Raw genomic sequence first — 7,486 nt, 5'->3', positions numbered from 1 at the left:
GGAAAAAATGAACTTAAATGATTTTAGTATATGGCTGCAATATAACAAAGAGTGAAAAATTTAAGGGGGTCTGAATACTTTCCATACCCAGTGTACATAAGTGCACAGTAATACACTTGTCAGCAATGAAAATGTCGGCCTGATGCTGAGAAAACCTAAAAGGCTGTTTTACACAGCCAGCGCAGCGAGCGACAGACTGGCGCATTTCAAAAAGAAAGACACATTCATACTCAGACGCTGACAATCAGGGTTTAACTAAGTGACAGCATGACTTGTAAATTTGTGCTCTACCTGTCCAGGAACTGAAGAACAAAGCTTTCAAACTCAGCTGAAGCAAAGCATAAATTTTTGTCAGTCTGAGATGGAAAAATAGTGGAGATGATCAGTTTGTGTGTGTGTGTGTGTGTGTGTGTGTGTGTGTACAATACGACTCTGCTATAGTTTGTCTGAGCTGTTTTTTCCAAAAGTGAAAAACTGTATTATAGGGCAATATGCTTATTTCCTTTCTTGCTGAAAGTTTGATTAGTGGATCAAACCCACTCTTGTGTCTGTTAAATATGAAACAGAAGCAAGTAAATGACAGCTTAGCACAAACACTGAAAGCAGGAGAAAACAGTTTACGGCTGTTTCAGACTCTACACAAACTAAATGAACACAGCTGTAAACAAGGGTCACGCAAGTATTTACAAACAAAAGCAGTAGCTACCACTCACCCAAGAGGGGGCAACAGTCATTGGCCCGTGGTCCTAATCAGGCCAAATGATTTATCCAGTAGAGATGAAAACTGCTGCCAAAGAGAAGTGGATCGGTTTGGGTCTGCTAAACTGTCACAATCCATTCTGCTGTAATGGATTGATATGGGCTGAAGACAGTGAGCACACCAAAAAAGAAAACCAATCCATTTTATAATCCAGGCAGAAATGGAAGACAGGGCCTGATTAATTTTGAGTTCTTCAAATTGAGATATTCACTCTACTTTCAGGAATTAATAGGACAGACCAGAGCATTACACAAGGGAATTTCATCAGCATTTGTCTACTTGTCCAACAATTCTTATTCATTATTCAATATCTATTTCTCACCATGTACTTACTGAAGTTGCTGGGATCCACCCCCAGCAGAGTCCAGGAGCAGTGGGAGCACATGGGCATAGCCCTCTGGGTAATGGTTTGGTGAAACCAGGCTGCAAGCCATACAGCTGAGAGTGTTCGTGTGCGGCTCCGTCAGGGTCTCCATGGCTGTTATACACAACAAAATGAGATGGTGGGAAAGCTGAATGAGGGGCACAGAGAGAGACATGAGGCAAAGATGCTGTGCGAGCTGAAAGGTGCAGGTGCATGTCACTGTTCTGAAAGCAGCTGGAAGGTCACTATTGCAGTTGGGTTGCCGATTTGGCCTGCTCATCAACACAAGCAATATTTGCAGCAGCTGTGTGACACATAGCTCATAGAGGCAATTAAGACACTTTGAAATCTCAGCACCCAAAAGCTACAATTAGTATTCATTTATACTCCCTCTGAGTCATATCTCACTCAAATCTCAGACATAATACACAGATCATTTATCCACTATTTGGTTCTGTGTGATTCACACTTTCCCAGGATGTCTTCATCTACTAGTGTATATCCATTGTGAATAAATGTCCTCAAGTCCCTTAACTCCAGAACTTGCTTGAGAATCTGTGTTTTTACATTTTCTTCCATATCATAGTAACCCAGTGATAGCTGTTTCTATATCCATGGATTTATTGCAAACAGGAACTACTAATACCCATGTAATTTGTCATACTTAACATGTTGCACGTTTGCCAAAATGTAAACAAACATACATGTAGGCAAAAAAAAGTGGCTGAAGTTGTGGCCAACAGCTAAGTAGCTGACTCTAGGTCAACATTATACTTCCTATTTGCACCCCCCATCCCCAATTTTATATGGATTATATCATTGTTCCCCGGATCAAATTAAGACAAAGAATAATAATGGAAGTTACACCAACACAAACACTTCTCACAAGTACAGGTGGTGTGGCAAGTTCTGTTGTAAGGAGAGCCAGGTTCTGTAGAGCGTAGGCTGCATATGTACTGCCGGTTTTACTGCACATCACCAGAGGAGGGCATATGAACACACAACATACAGCACACACACCACAAACACAGGTAGATAATCACAGATGACCTGCCTTTGCCCAGATGAGGCTTGTGTGAAAGGGATTTGGTCTTGTTAGATAAATGGCTGACACTGATTCAAATGGAAAGTTTACATGGAAACAACACAGTAAACATGATTTCATGATTTGTAGGTCAGTTCCTTAAAAAAAACTGAGCTAAATGTGCCTGAAAAGTAAAGGTATTTTTATTTAATTTTTTGATGTTTAGGCTACAAACAGTATAATGGTTGTTGTAACTACATTTGGTTTACGAAGCAGCTCCTAAATACAGCTACTGAAATTATGTTGAAATGATTATATGCAACTTAGATGTGTCCAAACCATTCATCTTTCAACCGAATTTAGCTCAGCTGATAACGAGCTAACGAGAGGGTTTTGGTAGAAATGAAAAAAGGCATTATTGAGATCAAGCTGAAAACTGGGAAGTGGAAAACCAAATATGTAGTCAGTCTATTAATAATCATCATCATCATCATCATGTGACTCAAAAGACAAGTCTGAAGAAAGTTTGGTCATTAAATGTGGGTTCACAAGACCACTGTGCAACAGAATGCTCACACCTACTCCCACAGTGACACCTACATGTATGGCTGCTATTTCTGCCTGAATCGAAATAGTTTCTATTGGCCTTCCTGCAGTACTTAGCATGGGGTCTGTTTGCATTGTCTTTGTTTTTAAATGTCATCCTACAACCTATTTTTACAGAATGACATCACTTAACTATTAATAATATCCTTATACATTCATTTTATGGGTTTCTTTTAATGTCTCTTTTTAATCTGATCCTATTTTTGTGATCTTTTTTCTTTATATGTGTAGACATGTGCATGCACGTGTTATATTTTTTAGAGTAATAGGGTTTGAGTGTTAAAAATTTCTCCACCTATCTAATGCTAAACAGTGGCTAAGTACCACCAAAGTGCAGTACCTGAACATGGCCAGCAGGGCAGCTCCAGTGAGGCTGCAGGTGAACTCCTGTAAGTCTACAGTCAGCCAGCCTTTGACGCTTAGGATCCACTGTGATCCAGCTGGGGCCAGCATGACGTTCACGGTGCACATGCGCACAACACTCACCGAGAGACGCTGAAGTAGTTGGATCAGTCGAGACTGTAGGCGCATACACATGCACATTCAGCATTATCATCAAGAGACACATACACAGCAGATCTGTGATATTGTTCTTCTCTCCAACAGTTGTGCATTTCATTATTGTGTTGTTAGTACACAGAGAGCTGGCCAAGTCCTGCATGATGGGTTATAAATCACTAGAATGCGACAGCAAGCAGCTGAAAACATATTCACAGCTTGTTCACAGTGTGTGTGTGTGTGTGTGTGTATGTGTGTGAGTGAAGGACTTGCAGTACCTGCCAGCAACCATGATTAAAGGGATGGTGGAAGGAGGCAGGTCAGCTATTTCTGTGCAGGGTTTCCAGGCCCACCCTGCAGGGATATCAATTAGCTGGATAATTAAATGGCTGCAACAAAAATATGTCTGTAATTCAGTGTATTTTATGAGAGAAAGTGTGCCCTGTGTGTACCAGAAGTGCTCTGATCCACAATGCCACATTGTAGGAGTTAAAACACCACAGTGCCACCATCTGACTGACTCCAACTGGGAGATTCAGACTAGTGAAGATCTGCACGTGCAAAATGGAGAGTTGCACCTCATACACATGCCCCAGCAGTCCCCAGTACATAAACCTCTGCTAATGACTCTGTGGGAATATAAGGGGTTCAGTCAACATAGCCGATGCTATTGTTGGCGAGTCAAACAAACGGGTTCACTCAGTGCTGCAGGACAACATCATGCAAACAATCACTGCAAGTACAAAAAACATTCACAGAGGTCTAGGCCGTCATTCCAAGTATTAAATATAGTTGCTTTGAAAAAACAGAAGTTGTTCAAGATGAGAGGAAATGTGCAGAGCCAGGTCACTCCAGGCCAAGAGGCTGGGTGTTAGGAGAGCAGAGGCACAAATGGAAAATCCTTTGTGCACACAAAGTAGAAACCGCCAGTACTTTAATGCAACATTTCAATCATCACCATCAGGGAATGTAGAAGTGTCATTCTGAATTACTCTATCCACTTTGAGGAAAAATGGAAAGCCACATAATCCACTGTTCAGAAAACTGAAAAGATTTTTAGGAAGTCTGCCATTTGGTGCCGATCTGTATATAAATCTAAGAGGTGAAACTTTCTTTAGTCAACATCAGGTAATTTTGATGCACCATAAAGACTTTACAATATTGCCAGTGAACAGTTTGTAAAACTAGGCATCACAATATTAAAAAAAAAAAGCTCTGAAAATACCTGGAGTTCTGTGCCTTTGTATTACTTACATTATGGGGACTGAAACCTGTTAACACACACATTGTGGGAACTCTGTCACAAGGAAATCACAGAATTTTAGGGTGGCAACATGGTTTAAGTCTTGGGTATTAGGGTCTGTTAGGTTTCAGGCAAGGAAGGACCCAAGACACAGACAGTCTGGAGTCTAGTGTTTATTCAGTTTAATAAAACTGAAGAGAAACAAAGGGGCAAGTAAAACAATGAAGTGTTCAACCTGGCAGGGCTTCAAAATACAGGTACAAAACTTTATTCTAAACAGAACAGTCAAGGAGCTACATGAAACAAACTCTAAATAACAACTAAAACTAACCTTGCTGACAGGAAAAACTCAAAAGAACAGTCCAAAGGTAACCAAGGCAAGAACCAAACAGGAGACTGATAGGAAAAACTTAAAGCGGGCAGGCAGGGTGTCGTACCTAGCGAGACGGACAATGGGGGCAACATAGCATGGAGAACAGTTGAGCCAGCAACTGGACTGAGAGAAGGGAGGAGGATATATAGACAGGAGACCGGGCGTAACGAGCAGCAGGTGGAAGCAATGAACAGAAATTGTGAACCGGGGTAAAGCTGGTGCGGGTGAGGTAACACAGGACAGGAAATCTAACCAAGAAAACAAGCACAAAACAGAAAGCAAGGCAACACACCATAACAGGGTTGGGGTAAGGCAAGTAGTGGTTATGGTTAAGGTCTACAGTCTAAAGTGTATAGGAAATGAATGTAAGTCAATGTAAAGTCCCCACAAAGAATGAAATAGGTGTGTGTGTGTGTGTGTGTGTGTGTGTGTGTGTCTCACCCCTTCCCAGCTTGGCTGATTTTGCACTGACATCCAAAGAGTCATTAATTCATCAAACCACAACCTGGAAATGCACACAAAAAATACCATTATATTTATATCCACTGACACACACGCACCTGAGGCTGAGCTTCTCTCATCTATCTCCAATCCCCAAAATATGAACTCATTCTCTCCCCCATGCATTCTGGAGCAGAGAGAGAAAACTGAAATGGAAAAATAGAGTATTAAATATGATGTATTGTGGAAACTGTGTGGAAACAATTGATGAGTCCAGAGAAATAGCTTGTGAAAACCAAAATACACCAAAGAATGCAGTGAATGCTGTGAACAGGTTTAGTAGCTGGAATACAACCTTGAGGAGTTCCTCAGGAGAGAAAGAGGTAAAGGTTTAACAAGAAAGACAAATATTAGCAAAATAAAGAGCAGGAAAACATTGCTGACAAGAACATCATTTAGCTAAAAACATTCTGAGAATGGAGTTCTATGTATATGGCATGTACTCTTAAAGCAATGCAATTTGAGGTTACACATTCAGAGCCAACCAGTCAGATTCACAGGAATGCAACAGACATGAGGTCATTGACCTTGACTTTTGACTTTTTTCCAAAAAAATTAATCACATCATCCTTGCGTCCAACAGAACATTTATGCAAAATTTGAAGAAATTCCTTTAAAGCATTTCGAAAACACCGCATTCAAAAGAATGGGATGGACGTGAGTTGATGGTGACCTTTGACCACCAAAATCTAATTAGTTCATCACTGAGTCCAAATGGACACTTGTGCCAAATTTGAAAAAATTCCCTCAAGGTGTTCCTGACATATCGTGTTGAAGAATGGGCAGTACAGATGGGTTGACAACGTGAAAACATAACGCCTCTGGCAGCAGCTATCACAGGTGTGGAAGCATAATAATAACAAAAATGAAACATTTGTTACCCCTTTCTGCAGGCACAGATTTGACTACAAGAAGGGGTGCCTCTTCGAAAACTTTTAAAAACATTTGTGCTAGCTCTGTCTCTGAGGCACATACTGTTTCCAAACAGAGACATCCAAGTTTGCCAATTTCCGGGAAGCCCTGGCTGTGTTCCTCCAGGGCCGTGATAGTAGGCAGGAAACAAGCTCTATGTCACTGATGGCCTTCTGTATGACCATGTCAAACACAGACAGCAGGGGGCACCACTCATCCAGCATCTCCTTGGTGAATGGTGCAGGGAAATACATGAGAAGTTCACCAGAACACACACACACAGAGTATGCACATGCACAGTGAGGACAGACATTTGTACAAATAGATGCACACAAGCACAGACAGACGACAGATACAAATACACACACTGATCTGCGGCACACAGCTCAGCTGGAGATCAAAGCAATACATTATCAGATGCACCAATTACATGATCACAGGGGATGAGACTTACAGTCTGCAGCTTTTGATCAAAGCCTGCAAACCGTGGTCCACTGAGCTGTAAACAAGCAATGACAGAAGGTGTACAACTACACTATCAAGCTAATATGCCTATTTGCTTTCTTACCAATTAGATGTGAAGAGCGATTCTACTCTCATGTCTGTACATGACGTTGCAGTCAGCAGCTTGTTGCTTATGGGGGGCCTATCCAACCTGGCCCTGTCCAAAAGTAGCAAAATCCACCTAAACTTTGATTTTTGAACAAATCAAACAAAAAGTATGCAACTCGGTAATTCGAAAGCTTCAAACAAATCCAGACTAGCTGTTTCCCCAATGTCCAGTCTTTGGGCTAAAGTGAGTTAGCTGTTTGCTAGCAATAGCATCATGTTTAGTGAACATACAGTACATGAGAGTGGCATCAAGAGGCAAACAAGCATATTTCACAAAAAAATCTAACTTTTCCTTTAATATAGATAAGAATTTAGAATAATGTCATGGGTTTGTTAGGTATTTTTAGTCAGATAGATATTGGATAGATACTTTATGTATTAGAAATGTTTAGTGGAGATAGGATGTCTAGTTAGACTGTTAAATGCTTAGTCATGCTTATGAGTTTCTACAGGGTACATCTGGTCAAGGATAACTAGAGAGAAGAGTTGATGACTGTCAGCAGACAGGATGTTTAATATTATTATTATGACGTGTATAACTGTAGCCTTAGCCACAATATGTTCTTATGTTTAAGTCACGACATGTTACTAGA

The 7,486-nt window shown here is 40.8% G+C and overlaps 1 pseudogene; it reads right to left on the bottom strand.

Annotated features, from left to right (window-relative positions):
• LOC109963056 (proteasome activator complex subunit 4B-like) overlaps positions 1-7,486 on the bottom strand; it is a 29,501-nt pseudogene that overhangs the window by 17,226 nt on the left and 4,789 nt on the right.

Source organism: Monopterus albus, unplaced genomic scaffold (genome assembly GCF_001952655.1).
Source record: "Monopterus albus unplaced genomic scaffold, M_albus_1.0 scaffold69.1, whole genome shotgun sequence".
In the NCBI taxonomy this organism is placed as follows: Eukaryota; Metazoa; Chordata; class Actinopteri; order Synbranchiformes; family Synbranchidae; genus Monopterus; species Monopterus albus.
This window is presented reverse-complemented; position numbering and strand designations above follow the sequence as displayed.